Below are 25155 nucleotides of genomic sequence, written 5' to 3'. Positions count from 1 at the left end.
GTACAGGGAACCAACATAGTAGGAGAGATATGATGGTGCCATATTGCCCAGGATTTTGGGAACTGTATTCTCTTTCTGACCTTTAGTCATATGCTTGTTTCTGGTGTTGGCTGGCCTGGTAGTCCTCTGGGACTACAGGTAGAGCTGGTTGTCCTTGGTGGCATCAGGCCTACAGGGACACAGGCAGAACAGTGTGGGTCAGGGAATGGAGATCCCGGATTGCAGGTAGAGGTGTGGACCAGAAGATGGAGCACAGAGGGGACTGGACAGGCATTGTGGCTGCTGGCCTTGCTGGGGGAATCAGCAGGCAGGCAACTGGGACATGGTTATCTCATCTGGTTGCACTGGTGGCAGCAGGCTTCCAAGGAAGCAGGCAGAGCTTCCCAGGAATGGAGTGGAGACCCAAGATTGCAGGTAGAGATGTGGACTGGAAGATGGAGTTCCATTTTTTAATATTCGGAAAGACATCATAAATCTTAGGTGCATGTTTTGCACTTAAGTATATACTCATAAAAACATGCAAACTCAGAATCATATGCTTAAAATGAATATATCATCACTTAAGCATACTATCACTTTGATCTTTAGATTACCAAGTGGGATGAGAAAATGTTATTCTTTTCATTTAATATTGGCCTGCTAAACTATGGGTACATGTATATAAATGTCTCACCTTCTCGGCATTGTGTATTGCATCATCTTCTCTTCATCAATGGGGCAGGGAACACAGCAGTCTCCACAGCTGCGAAGTATTCTTTTGATACTTCCTCAATCAGATCAGACAGAAAGCTGCCTATTTTCAAAGTGATAAAAACAGAAGATCTCCCATGGTAAAAGTGAGAAAGGATTCGCCTGTGTTTTAATCCTTTGCTCTAATGGTCTGGTATAAGCTCTGTCTTTCTTGGAGACAATGAGAAACAGAGCTATTAATTTTAATATAATGATAGTCAAGTAAGGAATCTCCTAGTCTAGAAAAGAAAAAAGAGGTTTAATTTTATTTTATCTAATGAGAAAATTACTTTCTTTTATAAATTTGTAGCCCTGAAACATGCATAGTGTGATTAGGAATGTCAAATATTAAAATTCCCCTCAGGATTTTAGATTTGAAATTTTCTAAGTGCAAATGAAATTTGCCTTAATATATTTTAATTATTAGTATTTCACCAGAGATTTAAATATAGACTGTGTATACCTACTTCTGTAATACAGTCCAAGTATACAATCATAAGACATACACCATTTATATGAGAGAGTAAACTATTTGCTGTTCTGTAAGGAAACAATAAACTCTGGACAGTAATTGTTGCAAAGAAAGGTGTGACTTAATGACTCCTATGTACAAAACCCTAAATTTAATCCCAAGCTTCAAAAATCAAGCCCCCCTCCCAAGAAATCACCCCAAGGCAGAAACTGTAAGTAAAATAAAATAAAACTCAAGAAACATATCGGAAAAAAGAAAAATCAATGGAAGAAAATCAAAGATGTAAACTGTGATCTGAAACACCAAACTTGCTTCTATCACACAGGAACATGGTTTCCCAAGGGAAATTTACAAGTCTTGATGTTTTCCCCAATGGTCGTGAGTCAGAATATAAATACTGCTTTGATCAAAGTATCTGCCATTTCTTCCCCTCTAGTACCTCCTCTACCCTCCCAATTTCATGTATTTTTTTAAACAATGAGTCCACTTAATACCACCAGTATGTGCAGGGGTGTAGGAACATCTGATGGGTCATGGGCTAGTATCTCATAGGTTGCATCCACAATGAAAGTTCATTCTTCTTGCAACAGTCATTAATTACTAACAGCTCTTCATCTAGGGGTGGGATATGCAACCACCTCCATACACTATGCTCAATTTTTATCTGGCTTTATCAGGTGCATACTGTCTGTGGTGACTTGAATAGGTATGGCCCCCATAGACTCATGAGTTTGAATGCTTGTCCATAGTAATACTATTAAGAGGTGTGGCCCTGTTGGAGGAGGTGCAGCTTTGTTGGGGAAAGTGTGTAAAGGCAAGCTTTGGGATCTTATATGCTCAAGCTACACTTAGTGTGGCACACAGTCTCCTTCTGCTGCCTTCAGATCAAGATATAGAGCTCTCAGCTCCTTCCCCAGCACCATGACTGCCTGGATGTTGCTATGCTTTACTTGGTCTAAAATTTAATACTTTCTGACTCATAATCAATTTTTTGTTCTGGGTTTTAACCTTCTATTTGATGCAGAAACCTCAATAAAGAAAAACAGTCTATTTATAATTTTTCACGAGTTCTATTTACTTTCTTGTTCCTGAAACTTTCTTCCTAGCCTTACAACTCAAGTCCCTAATCTTCTGATTCTTTCTTGATGACATAAAACTACACATCATTCAATACTCGTTAGTTCTCTTAGACATCATTTTTCTCAGTGTTCGCCCACTATCCCAACCTTTACTTTCTTGCATTAGGATATTTATTCTGTAAATCCTGGAACATATTTCTCTTTCTCTGTGATCTGTGTGTTGTTCTGGATCCTTTACAGTCTTTTTCTTCTTCATTTTATGCATGCATGTAGATTGTAAAGAAGGTTAAGGAGTGGATCGAGAGGCCAAGGATACATATTAATGAATTGAGTTCCCTAGAAAGGACAGGGAAAACTTGCCCAGGAACTGACAACAATACGGTTGCCTGAACAAAACCAGAAAAAATGGCAAATGTCAGTAAACATGCCAATAAGGACAGAAAAAATTCCATATCATCCTACCTAGATGAAAGAGCTGTAGGTGGTCATTAGTTGCCAGGGGGAAAAATTAGTCTTCTCTACAGACTATAGAGGTTGTCCAATTTCAATAGATCACCCTTAGACACATGAACATAAAAACACAGCTTAATGGACACAGTAAGAAGTATATACTCAGTAGGAAGTATATACATGTAAATACACACACACACACACACACACACACACATATATATATATATATATATATATATATATATATGCATACATACAAGTATAGGGGAAAGGATTTAAAATTAGTATTCTTAATATTGGTGTGCTTTAATACATTCTGATATTATATTGAAACTATGAATTAAAATCACCCTAAGGTCATGTAAAATAATGCAAAATATATTCTTTTACCAAACTGTATTTCTGAAAATAAAACTTAGGTTTTGTATAATATATATGTATAATATATACACACACACACACAATATATATATATATATATATTGTGTGGGTGTGTGTGTAAAATTTGAAGATGAAATTGTATGTCTATACATTCAAAATTACTATCCATAAATATAGTAATATATAAAAAGTGCTTACCTAAAAATATTTTATAGAAAGTACCCACATGGCACAAAGCTAGAACTAAAAAATTGAAAGGACAGGAAGGCCATGGTGCACAGAAACTGATTTTCAATGCAGATTGATAGAGCAAAGCAACACAGCATAAAAACAGTGAACAAAATATATGTTCACTAAAGATTGAATGTCAGCTCCCCCTCTCAATGCCATCCAGCATGAAAGGAACCCATTAAAGAGGGATTCTAACAAAATGACAGAGTTCCAAAGAAGACAAACATGGTATAAGTGCTCAGGCATCAAAATTCATTTTATTTTCTCAGTGTGCTGTGGTTTCTGTCAGATGTCATGAATGACCTGGTGCCTGTGTTCCAGAGATAAAGCGAAGCGAACCTGGATCAAGAATGAGAGACGATGCTTGACAGGTAATGGACCACACAAGCTCTGCATGTGCGGCCTTCAGGAGCCCTACAAGTGCCAGACGAAAATGAGTCCACCCTGTCCAACCTGTCAAGGGTATGAATACAAGTATGAATAAAGATAGACATCCATTGCTTAGAGAGTCTTGGACTTGAAGCTCTATGCACCTATGCAAAACAAACCAGAAAATTTAAATGAATGTACCCTGTTTTACTGATACATTTCACAAACATTTTATCCTCTATGATATATTTGGTTTTCAGTACATTTTCTATAAGCCAAACATAAGCCTAATAGCAAGGTTGAGAAACATATTAATATAAGCAATGTTAAAATTAACCACGAATATGTATACAAATAATTTTAAAATGGTATTATGACTTCCAAAGTAGTTTTTTTTATTTTATTGGGTATTTATTTCATTTACGTTTCCAATGCTATCCCAAAAGTCCCCCACACGCTCCCCCACCCACTCCCACTTTTTGGCCCTGTCGTTCCCCTGCACTGAGGTATATAAAGTTTGCACAACCAATGGGCCTCTCTTTCCACTGATGGCCAACTAGCCATCTTCTGATTCATATGCAACTAGAAACACAAGCTCCGGGGGGTACTGGTTAGTTGATATTGTTGTTCCACCTATAGGATTGCAGATCCCTTTAGCTCCTTGGGTACTTTCTCTAGCTCCTCCATTGGGGACCCTGTGATCCATCCAATAGCTGACTGTGATCATCCACTTCTGTGTTTGCTAGGTCCCGGCATAGTCTTACAAGAGACAGTTCTATCTGGGTCCTTTCAATAAAATCTTGCTAGTGTATGCAATGGTGTCAGCGTTTGGAAGCTGATTATAGGATGAATCCCCGGATATGGCAGTCTCTAGATGGTCCATCCTTTTGTCACAGCTCCAAACTATCAAAGACTTGTTTTGAAGTATGGCAAGGAATAATTTCAGTTGAAGAAGATGTGCAATACAAAACTATCTATTCTAAACTACAAACAAATTGTAAAACAGGAAGAAAAACTTGTGTAAAGTGATACAAATAGAAAACAACAACAAAAAAATCATCCCATTTGCAAGCTCCTTGCATGGACTTTCTACCAAAGAAATATATTAAAACTCCAATGACAGCAGTGAGGGCTGTATGCAACTCTCGTCTGTTAACTCTGTCTTCCAAATTGAAACATCTCTTCCCAGAGTGGAGAGTTAGGCTATAACACTCAGCAGCTGTTGAGCTGGACAGAGAGCTCTGCAAACAGCCAATAAAGGTTTCTGAGACTATGCAGGATGTGGGTTAACTGATGTGCTGTCTTTGATTCACCCATGTTCCTATCAGTGCCCCTCGGATATTGTTATAGCAACCAAGATGTGAGACTTAAACTGAATCTTTATTGTTATTTTTATTATTGTTATTATTATTAACACCATCATTTATTATTATTATTAAATTAACATTATTATTATTTTGTCTGTCTTTGGTACCATACAGGATTTTGATTACTACACTTGGTTCAAAAAATGAAACTTTGAAGTTAAAATTATTTTAAACCTAGGCATTGGAAAAGCTGGGTATTTAGGAACTAAACATATTTCTAAGTGGGCAAAGTTAAGACTAATAGAATTGATTGAGATGTAAGGAATTCTAAAGTAATATGCTATCATAAAATTTGACAAGCAAAATACAGGAAATGCATCATTGAAACTAGACATCAACATACCCTACTTAGAAAACACTAACATTAACTTCTTTTTTTTTCTCTTTAATCCACCGATGATTATAATTTTCTTGTATAGAAAGAAAGTTTAAGTTTTTGACGCTTAAGGAGACACTTGAAAAACAGATTTCTAAAGAAAATGCTCAAAAGTAGTTCAAAAGTTAATGTGGTTACTTTCTCTGAGATGAACAAAAAAGAATCAATACACACAAATTTCAATCTCTTGAAGCATCTATTCTTTTTAAATTGCAGGTTGGTCATAACGACACTTACATCTGAGTGAGTTTCCTATTCAGGCAAGGCAAGCCCCTTTATGTTCCATGCTTACATTATCGAGATTTGAAAACGCTTATGCTAGAGAAGCACGGGATAGCCCAGGAGTGTACTCAAACTGAACAAATTAGTTCCTTATTGTTTTAATAATAGAGGACTTAATAAAACAAATTATTTTACTAATATTTAACATATATTAAAATGTTAATTTTAGCAGAGCTAACTAAGCAATATACAGAACCAAAGCACTATGAGGAAAGAAATACTGTTCGAAGTATATTTTAGTCATGGAATTATAGACTTACTAATCTCTTGCTTTAGAATAATTTGTAAGGATATTTACATGGTAATTATTACTTAGAAGACAATTAAAATATTAATGTTTAAGATATTATTACATATGTTCTGAAGTGTTTTTAATCACAAATACATAATTAGATATTTGCAGGAAAGAAATGAGATAATCCATCACAGTACTTAGTATTATACAAATCTTTAAAGATATATGCATTTCAGTTTAATTACACTTTAATAGATTGGTCATCTATTTTTAATAAGACATGTGATTAATTATATCTTTTAAATAACTATAGATATTTATTTATGAAAACAAAGAACAATATTCATAAGAATCTGACTATCATAAAAAGAATGGAGTTTAAAACAGGAAAATAATAAAGTACAAAAATACAATATTTAATTTAATAGACAAAAAAATAGTGTCTTACTTTTCTATAGCTGTAAAGAGACACTATGACCAGGGTAACTCATTTTAAAAAGTGTTTAATTGGGAACTTTCATATGATTGACAGGTTAGTCCCTGATCATTATGGTGGAAAGAAGGCAGGGACAGGCCTTGTGCTGGAGCAGATGTTGAGAACTCTACATTCTGAGTAAAGATATCAGACAGACAGACAGACAGACAGACAGACAGAGAAAGATAGACAAAGACAGAGACACTGCATATTCCATGGGCTTTTGAAACCTCAAAATCTACCCTATTAACACACCTCCTAATCCTTCCCAAATAGTTCCACTTACTGGTAAACCGCATTCAAACAGATGAGCCTAAAAGCTATTCTCATTAAAACCACCAAAAATAGTAATCATAAAAATACTTTCCAAAGTTTTTCTTTTCTCTAGAAATCTGTAGACTATTTTCCAAATAGAAAATGCATAGTGAGAATAATGGCATCACAGAATGTTTTATATACCAGCCCACAATCACCAGTGTACTCCCAATATGTCCCAAAATATCTGACCTACAGCAGTTGTTTAATAGAATTTTCTTTGCCCAAATGGCTAGTATAATGACTTTTTTCTTCATTGAGATATATAAACACATCTTTTTTTCCATATTTTATTAGGTATTTAGCTCATTTACATTTCCAATGCTATACCAAAAGTCCCCCAAACCCACCTCCCCACTCCCCTACCCACCCACTCCCCCTTTTTGGCCCTGGTGTTCCCCTGTACTGGGGCATATAAAGTTTGCAAGTCCAATGGGCCTCTCTTTGCAGTGATGGCAGACTAGGCCATCTTTTGATACATATGCAGTTAGAGACAAGAGCTCCGGAGTACTGCTTAGTTCATATTGTTGTTCCACCTATAGGGTTGCAGTTCCCTTTAGTTCCTTGGGTGCTTTCTCCAGTTCCTCCATTGGGGGCCCTGTGGTCCATTCAATAGCTGACTGTGAGCATCCACTTCTGTGTTTGCTAGGCCCTGGCATAGTCTCACAAGAGACAGCTATATCTGGGTCCTTTCAGCAAAATCTTGCTAGTGTATGCAATGGTGTCAGCATTTGGAAGCTTCCTTTCGTCTAAGCTCCAAACTTTGTCTCTGTAACTTCTTCTATGGGTGTTTTGTTCCCAATTCTAAGAAGGGACACAGTGTCCACACTTTGGTCTTCATTCTTCTTGAGTTTCATGCATTTAGCAAATTGTATCTTATATCTTGGGTATCCTAAGTTTCTGGGCTAATATCCACTTATCAGTGAGTACATATTGTGAGAGTTCCTTTGTGATTGGGTTACTTCACTCAGGATGATACCCTCCAGGTCCATCCATTTGGCTAGGAATTTCATAAATTCATTCTTTTTAATAGCTGAGTAGTACTCCATTGTGTAAATGTACCACATTTTCTGTATCCATTCCTCTGTTGAGGGGCATCTGGGTTCTTTCCAGCTTCTGGCTATTATAAATAAGGCTGCTATGAACATAGTGGAGCATGTGCCCTTCTTTCCGGTTGGGGCATCTTCTGGATATATGCCCAGAAGAGGTATTGCTGGATCTTCCGGTAGTACTATGTCTAATTTTCTGAAGAACCGCCAGACTGATTTCCAGAGTGGTTGTACAAGCTTGCAATGCCACCAACATTGGAGGAGCGTTCCTCCTTCTCCACATCCTCGCCAGCATCTGCTGTCACCTGAATTTTTCATCTTAGCCATTCTGACTGGTGTGAAGTGAAATGTCAGGGATTTTTTGATTTGCATTTCCCTGATGATTAAGGATGTTGAACATTTTTTTCAGGTGCTTTTCTGCCATTCGGTATTCCTCGGTTGAGAAATCTTTGTTCAGTTCTGAGCCCCATTTTTAATGGGGTTATTTGATTTTATGGAGTCTACCATCTTGAGTTCTTTATATATATTGGATATTAGTCCCCTGTCTGATTTGAGATAGGTAAAGATCCTTTCCCAATCTGTTGGTGGTCATTTTGTCTTATTGACAGTGTCTTTTGCCTTGCAGAAGCTTTGCAATTTTATGAGGTCCCATTTATCGATTCTCGATCTTTTTTTTTCCATTTTTTATTAGGTATTTAGCTCATTTACATTTCCAATGCTATACCAAAAGTCCCCCATACCCACCCACCCCCACTCCCCTACCCACCCACTCCCCCTTTTTGGCCCTGGCGTTCCCCTGTACTGGGGCATATAAAGTTTGCAAGTCCAATGGGCCTCTCTTTCTACTGATGGCCGACTAGGCCATCTTTTGATACATATGCAGAAGATCTTACAGCACAAGCCATTGCTGTTCTATTCAGGAATTTTTCCCCTGTACCCATATCTTTCAGGCTTTTCCCTACTATCTCCTCTATAAGTTTCAGTTTCTCTGGTTTTATGTGGAGTTCCTTAATCCACTTAGATTTGACCTTAGTACAAGGAGAGAGTAATGGATCAATTCACAATCTTCTACATGATAACAACCAATTGTGCCAGCACCATTTGTTGAAAATGCTGTCTTTCTTCCACTGGATGGTTTTAGCTCCCTTGTCAAAGATCAAGTGACCATAGGTGTATGGGTTCATCTCTGGGTCTTCAATTCTGTTCCATTGGTCTACTTGTCTGTTGCTATACCAGTACCAGGCAGTTTTTATCACAATTGCTCTGTAGTACAGCTTTATGTCGGGCATGGTAATTCTACCACAGGTTCTTTTATCCTTGAGAAGAGTTTTTGCTATCCTAGGTTTTTTGTTATTCCAGATGAATCTGCGGATTGCCCTTTCTAATTCGTTGAAGAATTGAGTTGGGATTTTGATGGGGATTGCATTGAATCTGTAGATTGCTTTTGGCAAGATAGCCATTTTTACTATATTGATCCTGCCAATCCATGAGCATGGGAGATCTTTCCATCTTCTGAGATCTTTAATTTCTTTCTTCAGAGACATGAAGTTCTTGTCTTACAGATCTTTCACTTCCTTAGTTAGAGTCATGCCTAGGTATTTTATATTATTTGTGGCTATTGAGAAGGGTGTTGTTTCCCTAATTTCTTTCTCAGCCTGTTTGTCCTTTGTGTAGAGAAAGGCCATTGACTTGTGTTAGTTAATTTTATATCCAGCTACTTCACTGAAGCTGTTTATCAGGCTTAGGAGTTCTCTGGTGGAATTTTTAGGGTCACGTATATATACTATCATATCATCTGCAAAAAGTGATATTTTGACTTCTTCCTTTCCAATTTGTATCCCCTTGATCTCCTTTTGTCTAATTGCTCTGGCTTGGACTTCAAGTACAATGTTGAATAGGTAGGGAGAGAGAGGACAGCCTTGTCTAGTCCTTGATTTTAGTGGGATTGCTTCAAGCTTCTCACCATTTACTTTGATGCTGGCTATTGGTTTGCTGTAGATTGCTTTTATCATGTTTAGGTATGGGCCTTGAATGCCTGATCTTTCCAAGAGTTTTATCATGAATGGGTGTTGGATTTTGTCAAATGCTTTCTCAGCATCTAACGAGATGATCATGTGGTTTTTGTCTTTGAGTTTGTTTATATACTGGATTACACTGATGGATTTACGTATATTGAACCATCCCTGCATCCCTGGGATGAAACCTACTTGGTCAGGATGGATGATTGTTTTGATGTGTTCTTGGATTCGGTTAGCAAGAACTTTATTGAGAATTTTTGCATCAATATTCATAAGGGAAATTGGTCTAAAGTTCTCTATCTTTGTTGGGTCTTTTTGTGGTTTAGGTATCAGAGTAATTGTGGCTTCATAGAATGAGTTGGGTAGAGTACCTTCTGTTTCTATTTTGTGGAATAGTTTGTGAAGAACTGGAATTAGATCTTCTTTGAAGGTCTGATAGAACTCTGCACTAAACCCGTCTGGTCCTGGGCTTTTTTTGGCTGGGAGACTATTAATAACTGCTTCTATTTTTTTAGGGGATATGGGACTGTTTAGATGGTCAACTTGATCCTGATTCAACTTTGGTACCTGGTATCTGTCCAGAAATTTGTCCATTTCATGCAGGTTTTCCAGTTTTGTTGAGTATAGCCTTTTGTAGAAGGATCTGATGGTGTTCTGGATTTCTTTAAGATCTATTGTTATGTCTCCCTTTTCATTTCTGATTTTGTTAATTAGGATTTTGTCCCTGTGCCCTCTAGTGAGTCTAGCTAAGGGTTTATCTATCTTGTTGATTTTCTCAAAGAACCAACTCCTCATTTGGTTAATTCTTTGAATAGTTCTTTTTTCGACTTGGTTGATTTCACCCCTGAGTTTGATTAATTCCTGCCTTCTACTCCTCTTGGGTGAATTTGCTTCCTTTTCTTCTAGACATTTTAGGTGTGTTGTCAAGCTGCTAATGTGTGCTCTCTCTAGTTTCTTTTTGGAGGCACTCAGAGATATGAGTTTTCCTCTTAGGAATGCTTTTATTGTGTCCCATAAGTTTGGGTATGTTGTGGCTTCATTTTCATTAAACTCCAAAAAGTCCTTAATTTCTTTCTTTATTCCTTCCTTGACCAAGGTATCATTGAGAAGAGTGTTGTTCAGTTTCCACGTGAATGTTGGCTTTCTTTTATTTATTTTGTTATTGAAGATCAGCCTTAGTCCATGGTGATCTGATAGGATGCATGGGACAATTTCAATACTTTATATGTTGAGGCTTGTTTTGTGACCAATTATGTGGTCAATTTTAGAGAAGGTACCATGAGGTGCTGAGAAGAAGGTATATCCTTTTGTTTTAGTATAAAATGTTCTGTAGATATCTGTTAAGTCCATTTGTTTCATCACTTCTGTTAGTTTCACTGTGTCCCTGTTTAGTTTCTGTTTCCATGATCTGTCCATTGGTGAAAGTGGTGTGTTGAAGTCTCCCACTATTATTGTGTGAGGTACAATGTGTGCTTTGAGATTTACTAAAGTTTCTTTAATGAATGTGGCTGCCCTTGTATTTGGAGCATAGAAATTCAGAATTGAGAGTTCCTCTTGGAGGATTTTACCTTTGATAAGAATGAAGTACCCCTCCTTGTCTTTTTTGATGACTTTGGGTTGGAAGTCAATCTTATCAGATATTAGGATGGCTACTCCAGATTGTTTCTTCATACCATTTGCTTGGAAAATTGTTTTCCAGCCTTTCATTCTGAGGTAGTGCCTATCTTTTTTTCTGAGATGAGTTTCCTGTAAGCAGCAAAATATTGGGTCTTGTTTGTGTAGCCAGTTTGTTAGTCTATGTCTTTTTATTGGGGAGTTGAGACCATTGATATTAAGAGATATTAAGGAAAAGTAATTGTTGCTTCCTGTTATTTTTGTTGTTAACGTTGGCATTCTGTTCTTCTGGCTGTCTTCTTTTAGTTTTGTTGAGGGATTATCTACTTGTTTTTTCTAGGGCATGGTTACCGTCCTTGTATTGGTTTTTTTCTGTTATTATCCTTTGAAGGGCTGGATTCGTGGAGAGATAATGGGTGAATTTAGTTTTGTCTTGGAATACTTTGGTTTCTCCATCTATGGTAATTGAGAGTTTGGCTGGGTATAGTAGCCTTGGCTGGAATTTGTGTTCTCTTAGTGTCTGTATAACATCTGTCCAAGCTCTTCTGGCTTTCATAGTCTCTGGTGAAAAATCTGGTGTAATTCTGATAGGCTTGCCTTTATATGTTACTTGACCTTTTTCCCTTACTGCTTTTAGTATTCTATCTTTATTTAGTGCATTTGATGTTCTGATTATTATGTGTCGAGAGGAATTTCTTTTCTGGTACAGTCTATTTGGAGTTCTGTTGGCTTCTTGTATGTTCATGGGCATCTCTTTCTTTAGATTTGGGAAGTTTTCTTCAATAATTTTGTTGAAGATGTTTGCTGGTCCTTTGAGTTGAAAATCTTCATTCTCATCCACTCCTATTATGCGTAGGTTTGGTCTTCTCATTGTGTCCTGGATTTCCTGGTTGTTTTGAGTTAGGACCTTTTTGCATTTTCCATTTTTTTTGATTGTTGTGCTGATGTTCTCTATGGAATCTTCTGCACCTGAGATTCTTTCTTCCATCTCTTGTATTCTGTTGCTGATGCTGGCATCTATGGTTCCAGATTTCTTTCCTAGGGTTTCTATCTCCAGCGTTGCCTCACTTTGGGTTTTCTTTATTGTGTCTACTTCCCTTTTTAGGTCTAGTATGGTTTTGTTCACTTCCATCACCTGTTTGCATGTGTTTTCCTGTTTTTCTATAAGGACTTCTACCTGTTTGGTTGTGTTTTCCTGTTTTTCTTTAAGGACTTTTAACTCTTTAGCAGTGTTCTCCTGTATTTCTTTAAGTGAGTTATTAAATTCCTTCTTTATGTCCTCTACCTTCATCATGAGATATGCTTTTAAATCCAGGTCTACCTTTTCAGGTGTGTTAGGGTGCCCTGGACTGGGCAAAGTAGGTGTTCTGGGTTCTGATGATGGTGAGTGGTCCTGGTTTCTGTTAGTAGGATTCTTACGTTTACCTTTCGCCATCTGGCAATCTCTGGAGTTAGTTGTTATAGTTGTCTTTGTTTAGAGATTGTTCCTCTGTTGATTTTGTTATCCTCTATCAGCAGACGTGAGAGACTAGCTCTCTCCTCTGAGTTTCAGTGGTCAGAGCAGTCTCTGCAGGCAAGCTCTCCTCTTTCAGGGAAGGTGCACAGTTATCTGGTGTTTGGACCTCCTCCTGGCTGAAGATGAAGGCCCAAAAACAGGATCTTTCCCAGAAGCTGTGTTGCTTTGGCCAGGAAGGTGGCCGGTTGTCTGGAGCCGAAGATGGCGCCGCCTCAGAAGCTCTGTGGCTCTCGTCTGTCTCAGAAACGGCTGGCCTCTGTATTCCACACCCTCACCTGTGCAGTCTGCCCTCTGCGGAGTCCCGGAGCCAAGGAGGCTCCCGCCGGGGCCTGAGACACAAACCTCTCGGGCCGGGCGGACCCCTGTGCTCTCACCAGGAAGGTGGCCGGTTGTCTGGAGCCAAAGATCCCTGTATTTCTTTAAGTGAGTTATTAAAGTCCTTCTTGATGTCCTCTACCATCATCATGAGATATGCTTTTAAATCTGGGTCTAGGTTTTCGGGTGTGTTGGGGTGCCCTGGACTGGGCGAAGTGGGAGTGCTGGGTTCTGATGATGGTGAGTGGTCTGGTTCCTGATAGTAAGATTCCTATGTTTACCTTTCGCCATCTGGTAATCTCTGGAGTTAGTTGTTATAGTTGACTCTGTTTAGAGATTGTTCTTCTTGTGATTTTGTTACAGTCTATCAGCAGACCTGGGAGACAGACTCTCTCCTCTGTGTTTCAGTGCTCAGAGCACTCTCTGCTGGCAAGCTCTCCTCTTACAGGGAAGGTGCGCTGATATCTTGTTTTTGGACCTCCTCCTGGCTGAAGAAGAAGGCCCAAAACAGGACCTTTCCCAGAAGCTGTGTTGCTTTGGCAGGTCCCAGAAGCTGTCAGCTTCTGTGGTGCACACTCTCACCTGTACAGACTAAGTTCCTAAGTTCAGCGGAGTCCCGGAACCAAGGTGGCGCCCCCTGCTCCTGAGGCGGAGGGCTTCCGAGCCAGGCGGACACCTGTCCTCTGGTCTGGATGGTGTCCAGCTGTCTGCGGCCGAATAGGGTGCTGCCTCAGAGGCTCTGTGGCTCTGCCTGTCCCAGAAGCTGTCCGGTTCTGTGGTGCACCCTCTCACCTGTTCAGACTAATTTCTTAAGTCTGGCGAAGTCCTGGAACCAAGGTGGTGCCCGCTGCTCCTGAGGCTGGGGGCTTAATTTTGCCTAGTTTTCATTTAATAGATTTGTGGATTTATTATAGAATCTTATATCAAAAAGGGTAAACAGAGAAAGAGGAGCTCATATTTTTTCTTTTTTCTCTTTCTCTTCTGTGTGTGTCTCACCCTTTGTGTGTGTGTGTGTGTGTGTGTGTGTGTGTTCATTTTAATTACCCAGAGAGATCAAGGAAACCATACCCAGGGAGATCAAGGAAACCACAAGAAAAACATAGAATCAACTGACCTGGCCTCATGGGAGCTCACAGAAGTGACAATCAGGGAGCCTACATGGGTCTGACCTAGGTCCTCTGCATATATGTTACAGCCTGGTCTTCTTGTTGGACTCCTAACTGTGGGACTAAAGGTTGTCTCTGACTCTTGCTGGTTTGGAACCCTTGTTTCTCCAACTGTATTGCCTTGTTCAGCCTTAATATGAGTTGAGATGGCTAGATTTATTACAACTTGAAATTCCATGTTTGGTTGATATACCTGGGAAGCCTGACCATTTCTCAAGGGAAATGGGAGGGAAGAAGAAACTGAGAGGAGAGTAGGGAGTGGAAATTGTGATCAGATGTAATATATGAAAGAAGAGTAATTTTAAAAAAACAAGGGAATATAATATAATCAACATATTATAATATAAACAATATGATAAAACAAAAAGAAACACGTTGGAATTGAATAAAACAAACTAACAAACATAAGGAAAAGAGTACAAGAGAAGTCATAAAAACCAGAGATGCATTTGTTTGCTCACTCAGCAATTTTATAGAAACACTAATGGGTAAGCCATAATATATGTGCAACAGTCCTGGTGCAGCCCTGTGCAGGCCTTGGCATGCTGCCTCAGTCCCTGTGAGTTCATATGAACTTTGCTCATGTTTATTTAGAGGGTGTTTCTTGGTGTTGTCCAGCCCTTCCTGCTTATACACATTTTCTAACTCCTCCTTCCCAGGGAACCCTGAGTCCTGAGAGGAGGGATTTGACAGAGACATCTGGATTAGGGTTCATTTTTCCAAGATATCTCCTTTCTCCTATAGGGATACAGTATCTTTCTCTCTTTTTTTTTCTTTAAATGCCTAAAGACATTTTTATTTAGCTCATTAATGTACAGTAGAGAAAAAGCATCATCATTATGATGCTATTAGTATAGAACACATTAATCTTTTGTATAAATATTTCTGATTTATATAAATATTCCTTTGTATGTTTAAATAAAGCTGGGACAATAAAAATTTTAACTTGAACTTCCTTCTATGCAATTGATAGTAGCAGTAGCAATTTCTTTTTTACTTTTCTTTTTCTACACTCCAGATTCAATTCCCCTCCCAATACACCCTCCGACTGTTCCACATCCCATACCTCCTTCCCGCCCCCCTATCCCACCAGACCTCTTAACTCACTGGGGCCTCCAGTCTCTTGAGGGTTAGATGCATCTTCTCTGGCTGAACCCAAACCGGGCAGTCCTCTGCTGTTTATGTGTTGGGGGCCTCATATCAGTTGGTGTATGCTCTCTGGTTGGAAGGATACAGTATCTTTCAATTAACTAGTAACACCATTTGGGCTAGATTGAGTGCCCAAAAAACTATCAGGTTTCACCTCTATCTGTCTCCAGAGTCTTAAAGTTACAGAAATGTGTGATCATCTTTATCAGATAAAAGTAAGTACTTTACATTTCAGTTGTTCTGGAAATAATTTCATCCACAGTAGTTCATGCTTAGTTTAAAAGACTATGTATTCAAACAATTGGAGAATTTGGTATTTTTCTCATAAAGTCAACATTGTTAATCCATTGAGTCACATCCATAAAAACATGTTTGTTCTAGTTGGAATAGTGATTTTTGCCTCAAGTTTTGCTTTTACTTTGAGACTTCTTATACTGTTTCCCAAGCTTGGCCCCAACTCATGCTTGTTCAGGTTCAGCCTTCCAAGTGCTGATATACCACCAGGCTGAGATAAGCATCTTCAAAAAGTATCTGTTCCAGCTGCCTGCTGCTCTCTCTTCTTAAAGTTTAGCAGTTTATCTAGAAACAGTCAGTGCAAGAGTGTGGAATGTAATCTGGTGCTGGCATTGGTCACACAGGAGTGTAGCTGGATGTAGAGAAGTAGGGACAGTAAAGGTCAGGAGATGGAAATCAGAAAATCTGCTAGCATTAGAGAAAAGTCCAGGGCTTATACTTAGGTCCTGGATCTTTGAGTCAGAGAGAAAGCATTTTTAAGAAGTAGAATCAATTTGACACTTATCTACTAAATTTCATAATCATTTATCTTGGAGAGAGAAATAGATATGAGAGATTAATAAATGTACTCCCACTAAATGTGTCTACCTTTTCTTTTTTTTTTTTTTTTTTTTTTTTTTTTTTTTTTTTTTTTGGTTTTTCGAGACAGGGTTTCTCTGTGCAGCCCTGGCTGTCCTGGAACTCACTCTGTAGTCCAGGCTGGCCTCGAACTCAGAAATCCGCCTGCCTCTGCCTCCCAAGTGCTGGGATTAAAGGCATGCGCCACCACGCCCGGCGTGTCTACCTTTTCAACAGAAGGGCAGAGAGCACTGGCAACCAGATACTCAGCAGATAATGATTCCTGATATGTGAACAGTACCCATTGTCAAGCATTTGGTAAAAACCTCAAAATAGCAAAGGAACTGTTGATAAAAGAAAAATACCTTCTTGAAAATAAGTTCAGATCGAACAAACAGAATGCACAAGCACACAGTGTGACTAAAGTGTGGAGTGTGAGTAGTTTTGGACCAGGTTAACTCAGCAAGGAACAGGTAAAACTCAGTACAAATTTGTTTTGTTTGTTTGTTTGTTTGTTTTTTATAAGATGGGAAACAAATTGAGAGTTCTATAGTGTAATGATGCAGTCAGTAAATTTTTAAGATATTGGCTGCTATCCTGATAAAGATTGTTAAATCTAAGCTTGGGAAGCAGGGAGTCCCTTTAGAAGACCTTAAGAATACTGTAGTGTGTGACAGAGGGGTTTTTTGGGTTTTGTTTTTGTTTTTGTTTTTTTGTTTTTTTGTTTTGTTTGTTTTTTTTTTTTTTGTTTTATTTTTTTGTTTTGTTTTGTTTTTTTGGTTTTTTGGTTTTTTGGTTTTTCGAGACAGGGTTTCTCTGTGTAGCCCTGGCTGTCCTGAAACTCACTTTGTAGACCGGTCTCGACCTCAGAAATCTGCCTGCCTCTGCCTCCCGAGTGCTGGGATTAAAGGTGTGTGCCACCACGCCCGGCTGTGGGTGACAGAGGTAAGTGGGACAATCCTTTATACAGTTTAAATGTTTGCTCAGTGGGACTTTTGAGGGACCCACGTAACAGTAAAAAAGTAGACTAAGTAGGTTTGCAAATAAAGATGATTTTCCCAAACCAGGGATGCTTCTCTGTAGGCAATGGAGCAAACACATACAGTTACCAAAAATGAATGCCAGATAATTTAAAGCAGATAAAGCAAACTGTCAGCACTGTGGCCCAAAAGAGACATTTTACATCAATATTTATATTAATAAGATAAAATCTTTTTATCTGTATTCTGCATTTGGTTCTCTTCCTTGGGAATTCTTCAGACCCATAATCTGGGTGACTTCTATATTGGGTAAGATTAAGCCTTTGGGTGTTTGCCAAGTGTTCCTTTCAGTCTGTGGAAAAAGAATAAAAGTCAGAGAAAGAGCAGAGAGAAAAGGGATGTGTATATTTTATCTTTACTTACTTAAAGGTAGCAAAACCCATAAGCGAGAAAGTACTGTCAACTTTCCATTACACTCTATGTACGTGATGCTGGTCAGCTAACCCCACGGCAACAGAAGTTCCTGATTGATTTCATCACGATAAATACAAAACAAGATTTGCACAAGATCTTTTTCTGGTTGTACAATGAAAAAAAAAGAAATAGGCAGAGACCTTGTCTCCAGTTTGCGCTCTAGCCTGGGGCAACTCAGAGTGTTTCAGTTAAGATCTAATCAGAGAGGCTGAAATGAAAACAATAAATAGGAACTGATTTTTCTAACCAAGGAACATTATTACGGTGTGAGGGAAAGGAATAATACATTTCAACACACATATGTTTGACCTTTAAAAGTACCTTATGAAACAGAAACTAAAGAATTTTCTGAGATCAAAGGTAAAAATAATCTTAAATAAAATTGAGAAACATTATTTTAAAATTCCCATCATCTTCATACATTCTACCCAGTTCTGTGTTGTCTAGAGATGGTTACATATACACATTTATTATACATTAAATATAGTTCTCTTGTACCCTGTTATCATTAATTTTTCTCTAATGCCCCCTCGTTCCATTGTCCTCTTTGGCCCTCTAGACAATAAAAATTTTATTCTAAGTCAATTTAGAATACTGTGAAATCAAGATCTCATTCATCTAAGTTAAATGCTAAAATACTATTTTAAATTGTGAATACTGTCCTTAGTTATTATACATAGTTAAAACCACAATTAGGTGAACACTACACTGAAAAGAATGTGCACTTGCAAAACTAATTGTGTCAAGAGAACCCCCAGCAGGCTGCATAGTATATATACAACCAGTATTGCCTCAAATAATTAATATGAAGCATAATTATATTTTATACATTTTCTATAAATTTTCTTTTATATTCTTTATATATACATTCATGCAAAGAAAATATCTTGATGTATTTGTCTTACTTTTGTTATGTAAGCAATCCACCCAAATCAATTTCAATTTCTGTTCTCCCCTATATTATCTATAAATATTCCTTATACTCACATACTTGTTAGCATATATATATATTAGAGTAAGTGGGTAGGCATTCAACCTCTTAAGTAATAAATATATTAATAGACCAAAAACCCACCTTGTCAGGCATTCAGTCTTCAAGTATACATTTTCTCCTGAATTTGATATGTGTGAAATTTAATATTGAGATAAATCTACAAAGCACCAATCTAAACATACCCATGACTTCTTATAACTCTGGAAGTAAAAATAAAAGATACTTTTATTAATTTTATCATACAGCAAAGCATAAGCTGGAATAAATGTATTTATACTCCTGGCAATAAATATTAAATTTTGCTACTAATTATATATACAAAATGACTGTTTAGGGTGCTCATGAGTTTTTCTTTTTGTTTATTACTTTTGTGCTTATTTGTGGTTTTTGTTGTTGTTGTTTTTGCTTTTGCTGTATAAACATCAGGTACTATATAGTCCTGGCTGCCATGGAACTCACTATGCAAACAGCTGTTCTTAAACTCAGAGATCTTTCTGTTTCTGCCTTCTGAATGCTGGCATTAAAGGTGTTTACCTCCACACGCAACTCGTACAATGGTTGTTATAGAAAGCCTATGATTAATTTGCATAGAATTTCTTTGGTCTGGAAGGTAAACTAAGTGGTTTATCCCTCCAACCATATTCAGGAACTATATATGGTTTTTGTAGGCTGGTACTTGAATATAGTAAATAAAGCAAAGAAATATAGAGAGAAATTTGTTGCTTTGAGTTTTCTTTTATGAGCATATATCTTTACATTCTTGTATGGAGTCTTTTGTTTGTAATTTCCCAATGCATACTTTGGCTTACTTACACTGTGAACATCCAATTGCTGCTTTGATAAGGCTATCAAGTTGAAAGTTCCAATTAAATTTCAGGCATGAACAAAGAGAAACACAAATTCATATTACAATAAGTGAAAGGGTGAAAAATACAAAGAAAAAATGACTATGATTACCCAATGCACAAGCCTAATTTTGTAAATAAATAAATAAATGATAAATAAACTTTTCAAAACAACTGTAGTTTACATTTGATTCTCTTACATGTCACAGAATCCTGGAAATTGCTATGAAATTCTCAAATATGTTAATATCTTTAATTATTCAGTAATTTGACCTCTGACATATTTCACTCGCCAGAGTAGTCTAAGGTTCTATCCCAGGTGTTACAGATAGTGGTACATCATTAATTTTGTAACTAAGTATTCTATTATGTGTATGCATGGCACTTTCCTATGCACTCATCAGGAGATGAGCATGGAGCTTCTATTTCTCCATTGTGAATATTGCTATGAGAAACATAAGAGTGAAGCATTCACTCCAACAAGCTGATTTTCTTGTAGCTACATACTAGGTAGCAGTCTTGTTGGTTTTGCATAGTAGTTCTACATTAATTTTATTTTGTGTGTGTGAAAACTCTATATTGTTTTCTATGACGACTTACTAATTTCTGTCCCTTCCAATAACAACCAAAGGTTGGCTTTCTTCTGCATCTTCAGTAGCACTTGGTACCTTAGGTCATTTAGGCAGTAACTGTTCTTACTAGAGCTATAGAATCTCACTGTTGTTATTTTCTTTTCTATTTACTTCATTATTATTAATGGAGAATATTTTTTGAAATACTACTTAACTACTTACATATTCATTTGAGAAATGTCAGTTCAGTTTTCTAGTCTGCTTTTAAATGCATTCTTGTTATCCTTGTCAACTTACATTTAAGTCATTTGAGTCTTTATAGATGCTGTATATTAATAATTTATCAGATGAGTTGTTTACAAACATTTCTCCCATTCTGTAGGTTTCCTCTTCACTCTGATAACTGTTTCTTTTGCTGCAAGAAAGAAATTTAGGTTGATGAATTTAATTTTTTTATGGTTCTTTTCTATGCTTTTGGGGTTTTATATAAAAAAAGAATGTCTATAGTAATATCATGCCACTTCCCCTTTCTCCCAGAAATTTTATCAGTTTTATATTTAAATATTTACTCCATTATGAATTGTTTGCTATGAATATCTTCCTCATCCAGAATAATTTATTGAGAAGACATCTTTTCTCCTGTGTTTATTCTAGAGTGAAAAATCGTGCTATATTAATATCTATTATATAAATACATATATGTATACTCATGCACATATACCACACACATCACACACAAACACCCGTGCTATATCACACATATACAGATATCATACCACAAGTACGTGCCATGCACTACCCCACACACAAATAATACACATACATCATACCATACACATACATCATACATACACATACATCATACCATACACATACCATAGTCACACCACATCATACACAGAAACTACATCCTATACCTCAAACATAAACCATAAACACACATGTGCACCATATGTCATATGTATCACACACCACAGACACACATGCACACACTCAGTAAATAAAAATAAGATTTAAAAAAATCTCACTATCACATACAATTTAGAAGAAAAATGGAGCAATAAAACCACATAAAATCTGTTCAACAATATTATTTATAAAGCAAATTCTAGGTGAAGTCTAAATAGCTAGTATTTCTATTTATGTAATTGGTAGGTAAGTCATTGACAACCTCCAATACTGTTTGAGTTGAGTATAGAACAACTGGAACCCTGTTTCCTAGTATAGGTATAAAGTAGAAACACTACTTTAAAAAATTGTAAATGTTGCCATTCAATGAGATATCAATTATACTATTTACAAATTGCAAAAGGAGACTGTGTACATCTTCCAGCGATTATTTATATATGCTAGGTATTATTAAGTGGTAAAGGATTTTTGATACATGAAATCCTGCCTAATATGTAAGGGAAAAATTATTCCCCCTTACCTACTCTATTCATTCATACTTCCATTGTGGCAGCCATCTACAAAAAGATTAAAGTGGAATGGGAGGGAAAGGAGAGTTGTTTCAGTAAAGTACTGGTTTTTTTTTATTAGATTTTTAAATGTATTTTATTCTATGTAAAGTTACCTTAATTAAAATAATTAATTTAATTTAAAAATCTTGCCACCTTTTAAATTATTTTCCTACCTGGTTGCACTCTTTATTGATAAATATTCTGTTCATTAGCTTTGTTTAGATTTAACTTTAAAATTAAGATTTTGATTTTGTTGTTGTGATGGCAGCTAGAATTACTTAAACTCAGAGGAGTTAACATAAAAAAGACATTTTAAAGTGCATTTATATAGAAAATATTAGTTCTCTACTATGGTAATTTAATAGGACATCTTGGTGATAAATTATGACCACTGATCCATTTATCTAACCATTTGCATAGATATATTCTACTAAGATACATTCAAGAACATTTCAAAAATTCTGTTTTAATCACATGACATTTATCTTTATGGTCCTCTATACAATAGCTAACATGTCCAGGTGCCAGAACCAGAAGCAAGGATTTCATAGACATTTCCTTCTGGAGTTCCTAGAGCACTGTTTTGACGTAGACATTTGTCTCATACTCACTTCTTGAATAGATGACATGAGTCTTATAATTTAAGAAAGCTGTCAAAAAGTAAAGCTGCTACAGTTTGCTGTCCAAAAATTGTCAAGAACCCATCACAATTCATTGAACATGAAGAAGTTGAGCCCACGTAGGATCTTTCTCCTTATGATCTAGCATCTTTGTCACAGAAAGTACACTGCATGATATCAAAAGAAAAATGTTAACCCCCTCCCAACCACAATCCCTTTAATCTACAATGGTGCCCTGCCTGGAACTCATGCTAGTACAATGATGGCACAAAGCTTAAGGTAGTAACCAATGAATGTTCTATTTAACTTAAGGCTCATTTTATGAAATTGAACCTATACCCAACACTGCTTGTTTGATCAAGAGCCTGACATTAGAGATCAAACACTGTGGTAAAATCAAATGCTACTGATTTAAAACAACAGCAGCAACAACAAAAACTATCAATAAAATGACTTCTAATGACTTCAGTTACAGTCATCAATCAGTGTCTTTCTCAACCATTATCAGGAAAGCTTCTTCTTGTAGCACATCAGAACAAATATAGAGACTATGAATAGAGTGAGAAACCATAGAACCTTTAGCTCCAAATGCAATGTTGCTATGAAATCCCTTCCCTTAGAACCTATGGAACCTTGTAGAAGACTTTAAGATTCAGAGGGAATGGAGGACACCAAGAAAACAAGGTTCTAAATCAACATGAACAAAGCTCACATGGACTCCTAGAGACTGAAGCAGCATTCACAGATTCACAGACTGATACCAGCTCCTATACATTCATGTTGTGGCTTCAAGTTCAGTGTTTTTATGGGATTGTAAATATGTAAATGAGTGGATCTCTGATTCATGTGTCTTCTCTTGGGCTCTTTTCTTCTGCTAGCTTATCTTGTTTATTCTAATGGGTAAGTTTTTGCTTTATCTTATTATATCTTATTAAGTTGTACTTTATTTTACTATTATCCCTTAAAAGTATGGTGTTTTTCTTATGAGAGACAGAAAAGAAGTAAATTTAGATGGCAGGGGAAGTAGGGAGGAACTGGGAAGGGGTATAATTAATAAATACTATATGCAAAAATATCTATTTTCAAAAAATGGAAAACATAGGTGATTTGAGGTCATTAAAGGAACAAGTGTAAGGTTAAAGAAAAGTAAAATAAATGAGGGATTACATAGCTAACAAATCTAGTTCCTAATTAAACACACACACACACCAGTTTAACACGTGAGTTTCCTGAACTCTGGATGCTCCATATTAAAATAATAAACCATTAAAAAGAATATGCAAACATTTTAAGATCAACTAAAAACACACTGTATAATCATCAGGGAAAAAACACTGTAAATAACACACAGTCTGACTCACCAACAAGGCTCATCCCACTTCCCTAAGAGTTGGTCTCTATAGCAACCCCTTGACAATGGGCATCTGCTATGTATTAGCTCTGTGAGATGAGGGTCTCCATGGGGCCCTTAGTCTCTGCAGAGTACCAGAGTGTGTGTCTGCTTTGAACTTTCTTAGCTCTACAACCCTGAAGAGAGTTCCTAATGCTGAGCTTTGGCAGCTGCCAAGGATCAGAAATATCCCAACAGCTTCTGACTAATAAACACGGTGTGACTCACAACTTTTCTTGGTTCCAAGGATTGCCTTGATTTCCTTAGCAATTTCTGCATATTAAGAAATTCTGGCCACAAAACACCCTGCTGAATGATTAGAGTGAGGCAAACTAAGGTAATTTTTCAATTGCCTGCCCATAAAATGGATCTCTATGGACCTGGAAAGAAAGAATTGCACATAGCTTTGGACATGTAGCAGGAACTTAGCCACTGAATGTGTCTTAATCTGCAATTACTAACAATAGGAAATTTGTGAGAAAATTGCACTCTCTCTTAAATCAAGCAACCCTAGATAAAAGAATTTCAAACATTTGAGGGGGAGTTAAAATAATAATTTTGTACAAATCAAATGATTAAAGTTTGCTAACAGTTAAAGTCATCACAATTTTATAAATATCTACAATTGTCTAATGTTGTTCTAATACAGAGTCTGTAGGTTACATAATATAAGATAAAATCTTTGAAGGAGTTGAATGTTTGAAAAAAAGCCTCCAAAAGACTGAAAGGATGAGTGACATACATCTATATGTAACTTTTATTATTTACTAACCTTCTTCAGCTATTTTCTCCCACTAATGCCATGATAAAAAGAATTATGAATAGTTACAAAATAATATTTAATTACAAGCAAGAAAGTCAAATTTATCCATTGACGTTTATAATCTAAGAATATTTTCATATTAAAATTTCAACACTATAGTGATTAACTTTCCTTAGAGGATATTTTTATATCTCTGGGATATTTTATATTTCATCAATGGCCATACATACTCATGAAAACACACTCATGTTTATCGGGTCACCTTATTGCTTACCAGTCACTAACTAGTGCCTCGATACTACCTTCTGGGGGAAATATCCACTCTCTTTCAGTGCTGACACTTAAAATTCCATCTTGACATGTAGCATGTGTCTGGCAATAATCTTCATGTTTGGAAGAAACTATCTACCATGGCAGTTTTCTGGAAAATCGCAGCAAATTGTCTCATTCTGACAGACTTGGTACAATATAGCATTTTGACATGGAAGACTGAACTGTCTTAGAGATGAGGGGGTCATGTAATTTTAAGAAAGAAGTTTAAGATAGTTCTTTTCTTCCATGGATACGCTGCCTAACACAAAATGTTGATAACTGCTGATCAAAGCATACAGTCA

General features: G+C 36.9%; 1 long non-coding RNA gene across 1 annotated transcript; it reads right to left on the bottom strand.

Annotated features, from left to right (window-relative positions):
• Positions 1 to 17616: 17616 nt before the first annotated feature.
• 4930440C22Rik (RIKEN cDNA 4930440C22 gene) lies at positions 17617 to 22647 on the bottom strand. The gene is made up of 4 exons (NR_040473.1): positions 22380 to 22647; positions 19705 to 20723; positions 18973 to 19091; positions 17617 to 17775 (listed from the first exon to the last, which is right to left on the bottom strand). It is a non-coding gene; the product is annotated as an RIKEN cDNA 4930440C22 gene (long non-coding RNA).
• Between the last annotated feature and the right edge of the window lie 2508 nt (positions 22648 to 25155).

The sequence above is a fragment of the Mus musculus genome, chromosome 1, assembly GCF_000001635.26.
Source record: "Mus musculus strain C57BL/6J chromosome 1, GRCm38.p6 C57BL/6J".
NCBI lineage: Eukaryota > Metazoa > Chordata > Mammalia > Rodentia > Muridae > Mus > Mus musculus.
Note: the sequence above shows the minus strand (reverse complement) of the source record. Positions and strands in the feature narration are given on the sequence as shown.